General features: G+C 33.1%; 1 non-coding gene across 1 annotated transcript; it reads right to left on the bottom strand.

The window, feature by feature from the left end:
* Window positions 1-4,138: 4,138 nt before the first annotated feature.
* TRNAF-GAA lies at window positions 4,139-4,211 on the bottom strand. Its single transcript has one exon. It is a non-coding gene; the product is annotated as a tRNA-Phe (tRNA).
* Window positions 4,212-4,906: the final 695 nt, after the last annotated feature.

Below are 4,906 nucleotides of genomic sequence, written 5' to 3'. Positions count from 1 at the left end.
TTATTTGATTAAATGTTGAAAACAACCTCATTAAAATTGTCAAACTACAAGCCTACCACTCTTTTTTTGGCTCCCGACTAGCGCCGCCTAAACCGCCTAGGCGCTAGGCACTGTCCGGGCGCCCGACTAGCGTCTAGCGCCTACTGCAACCATGGTTATAACTCAAGAATTAAAGATGAAATTTTCCCTAATAAAAGTGTACGCTATATCAATAATCGACATTACAAGGTAGATCATGGTCATACTCCATAGTATAATGATTGATTCCAAAAGGAATCCTATTTTTTCTCAATTTCACCTATGTTTCTATTTCCAAAGGATTCATGGCATGTCAAGCCATGATAAGATTTTTCACATTGCATTAAATTAAACCACATGCTCCACCACTTATATTGGACAACAATTGATGGATTAATGCAGGATGCATGTGCATGATCAAGAGTGAGAACATTTTAGAAAAACATGAATTATTTTATAATTTAGGTCAATACTCAATTTGATGCTAATTAAAATGATCGTTGTTGGTTGTTAGTACGTGTGTATTAATGATTTCTAGTCAGGTTTAGTCAGATATTACAGAGCTATCTTTTCTCAGGCGCACCACTCAGATCGTACATTGGCTACGCTATTGATGAATGTAGAAATTACATATCTACTTTTACTTTGTGTTTAGTTAATTTTATTCCTAGATCGCAAAATTGTTTAGCGCATACTTTAGTTTCTACAACTTTTGGTTTTGATACAGCTATGTACTGGGACGGAGTCTCACCGAACTTTATTTCAGTTCTTCTATAAATACAACCGCTTAGGTTGACTTTCAAAAAAATATAATTTGCAAGCTATTACATAGCATTGTGGTTAACTTGTGTACCTCAAGAAATTAATGGATGCAGGGGCGGAGCCAGGATTTGTTGGTGCAGGGGGGCAATCACAATTTGAGAGAGAATAACGATGAACTAAGAATAATTAACTCCATAACTTGAGGGTAACACTTCTCTACCAACTTGCAAACGTCATCAATTCTGAATGATATACGCATCTCTTTTGGATGTAACGATGAATTGAGAATAATTAACTCCATTGCTTTATCATGATCAAACCTATTGCTCAACTCTTATAACTGAGAATCAATCACGGCATTAAAAATATCAAATTTATAATGATTCCCAATTGTTAATTCATCTCGTTGATGCCTAGACCTTCCTCTTCTTGCAATATATTGAGCATACAAATTGGCACAATTATGTTGACAATTTCACAAAAAGACTTCACACTTGCACCTAATGCATTCCATCCACTATCTCTTAAATTTTGAATAAGCTAAGCAACTTAGTAGATGACACAAGATGCATTGCATTCGATATTTATTGAAATTGAAGTTGCAAAACTTGGCAAATCATATTAGTTCAAATGCTATTATATCAAAGAAATACAAAAAAAAATAAAAATAAAAATAAAAATAAAAATAAAAATTCTCACTTGTTTAGATCAATGGTGAAGAGCTATATGAGCCGTCAGTCCATAAGGAATAACCATTTACTAAAGAGCAAACATTTTTTAAATATGGATAGTTCACATATAAACATTATTGACAAAACCCTTTAAACAAATTTAAATTAAAAGTGTGGATCAATAAAGAAAAAATTCATTAATTTTAGAAAAATGAATCTAAAAAAAAAAAAAGAATAAGAAATATGTATAAGCTATATTTTTTGGCTTATACATATTTCAAGAAGAAATTTTGAGCATGTTAGACAATATGTAATTGTGTATGTTTAAGAAGAAGAAATCATATTATTGACCAAGGCTAGTTGCGAATCAAATATGATTTAGAAAGCTTAGTTTGAAAGTTTTTATTTGGAGAGTGCAGATACTTCGGTGAAGGGAGTCACAAAATAATAATATATTATTAATATTTTTTTTTAGGGGGTACGGGGGCCAAGGGCCCAAGACCCCCAGTTACACTATTCTTCCAAATTCAGCAAATTATGCTCTGGACTTGTGTGGACACGAGTCCAAAACGACGTCGTTTCAATGGAAAACACGGCCTTCCAGTTTAAAAAAAATATTTTTGATTTTGTCTCGCCATTAACGGCGTTATTCGTTTGTGACATTATGAATGTCCAGTTATGGAATTATGAATGTACAGTTATGCAATTATGAATGTACAGTTATGTAATTATGAATGTAAGTTATGGAATTATGAACACAGAGCTCTGACATTATGAACTTACAATTATGAACATATAGTGATAAAATTATGAACATAGAGCTCTAAAATTGTGAACATAGAGTTTCGAAAATTATGAATTTACAGTTATTGAATTATGAATGTACAGTTATGGAATTATGAATGTACAGTTATGCAATTATGAATGTACAGTTATGCAATTATGAACACAGAGCTCTGACATTATGAACTTACAATTATGAACATATAGTGATAAAATTATGAGCATATACTCCTATAACAAAGTGGTCTGAAATTTATTTAAAAAAAAAAAAAAAAAAGTGAAAGAGAACGGTGCCACTAACGGCACCGTTACCGTGTCCAGCATGCATACTAGCCACGGGTCCATAGCATAACGATTGCCAAATCCTCCATCCATATTAGTATTAATAAATTTTTTTTGTGGGGGGAAGGGGGGTCAAGGCCCCCTGCAGTAACAATGTCCCTCTGCCCCTGAATGGATGAGATTTCTCTCATCACCAAAAAAAAAAAAAAAACAAAAAACATAAAAATTTAAGAGTTGAAATTACTATAATATTTTATAATCTAATTCTGTATTATACACCAAGTTTTATATAGGTTCTACTAACCTTGTTATATATTATTATGATGACGTGAGAAATAATCTTTGGCCCACCACCTAGATCTGATCATCATGTGATCACCCATTTGGAATGGTAATAAATGTGTCATCACACTATATAGTAGTTGGCTAAATAGTTTTTTCAATAGTTATGTTGCATGGTGCACACGGTTGCAAAACGACGTCGTTTTGACTAAAAACGTGCGTCCCATTTAAAAAAAAAAAACAGTTTTGATTCCCCTCAACAGCATTATGTTGTTCATTCATTGTGGATATTTAGTTCATTCATTGTGGATATTTAGTTCAATCATTGTGGATATTTAGTTCATTCATTGTGGGTATTTAGTTCATTCATTTTGGATTTTGTGTTATTCATTCACTGTGGATATATAGTTATGAATTTGTGGATATATAATTCAAATTATGCAAAAAAAAAAATGCTATTGCCGAGAATCGAACCTGATTTTTTTTTTAAGTGGGACGGGCGTTTTTAATCAAAACGACGTCGTTTTTGCAACCGTGTGCACCATACATTGTGCACACGGTTACACAGCATAATTTGCGTAGTTTTTTACTCTGTAACAAAATAAATTTATAATAAATATTTTTAAAAAAACATGACAATTGAAGGATATTTTATATGTTAATGTTGATTAACTGAATTATTTGTATATTTAATCAAAATATAATTGAAAAGACTAATTCCCTATTTGTTAATCAAATATATTATTTTAGATAGCAATTATGAATTAAATAGCCAAAATGGTCCCTCAACTTTAGCTAAATTCACAAATTGGTTCTCGATTTTCAATTTTAACCAATTAAGTCCCTGACTTTACAATTTTAACACGATTTGGTCCTCCATCTATTTGACCGTTTGTTGACCGTGATCTCTGAGGATATATATGTAATTTCATCGCCGCCCGCCCTCATCCGCTGCCGTGACGCAGTCTAGGATGACGCTGCACCTGTTCGGAAACACATCATATTCTTCACTCTGGTACGAACTCAACTACATTGAATCCAAAGGGAGGATGAAGAAAGACGACAAAATTTGGCAGATTGCTTTCGGCAGTGGATCAAATGTAACAGTGCGGTCTGAAAATGCAACCGGAACCTTAAAAAACCGACGGTGGACCATGAAATTACATATATATCCTCAAAAATCACAGTCAACAAACGGTCAAACAGACGGGGGACCAAATCGTGTTAAAATTGAAAAGTTAAGGACTTTGGTTAAAATTGAAAGTCGATGACCAATTTGTAAATTTAACTATAATCGAGGGACTATTTTGGGTATTTACTCATTAAACAGAGAGTATGTATGCGGTGAGTGTGGATCGAACACACGACCTTCAGATCTTCAGTCTGACGCTCTCCCAACTGAGCTATCCCCACACTTCGTTTTGCCTTCTTTTACTTACAAAATCTTTATTTTCTAATTGGGGTGCCAAGCTCCAATTCTTCATCCTTCTGCAACACCGAAGAGGTAATCTCTATGTCCCATACTGAAAATTGTTAAATTAGAAAGAAGTCTTTAAAAGTTGAGTGTAGTATGATGATAAACAATTATATGTAACACTGAAAAGTTAGCAGTCTGTTTTTGTTTCGTTTCTGCCGTTTGGATTTCACACAAAGTGTTTGAGTTATTGCCTCAAAAAGAGGCTTCCTTGAGTTTTTTTCAGTGATCTTGATTTTATTTTCTGATTTTTACTATGGCTGGTTGTGAGATTATTTTATACAAATTTATTTATTTTTACTTAATTTGACTTTTAATTAGTTATTTAAGTTGACTTTTAATTCAGAAAGATATCATTCCTGATTCTGTTCACTCAATAAGTTGAGCAGTAAGTTGGCATTTAATTCAGTATGGACTTTCATGTGCTTAGCAGTTTTCCTGAGTTGTATGATTGCATTAAAAATATAAAAATTCAAGTATGTACATGCACGATGAGATTCCTGCTAGCTCCAAATTAATGGCCCTTTAAACATATATACTCAGAAACAGATCAGACTGCAGAGAGGGTGTGAGAGAAAAAACATAGAAAGAGAGATGGCTTGTGTTGCATTGGCTTCAATTCTTTGCAAGCCTT

Source organism: Ipomoea nil, unplaced genomic scaffold (assembly GCF_001879475.1).
Source record: "Ipomoea nil cultivar Tokyo-kokei standard unplaced genomic scaffold, Asagao_1.1 scaffold1173, whole genome shotgun sequence".
NCBI classification, from domain to species: Eukaryota; Viridiplantae; Streptophyta; class Magnoliopsida; order Solanales; family Convolvulaceae; genus Ipomoea; species Ipomoea nil.
The sequence above is the reverse complement of the archived record's forward strand: the minus strand, read 5'-3'. Positions and strand labels throughout refer to the sequence as shown.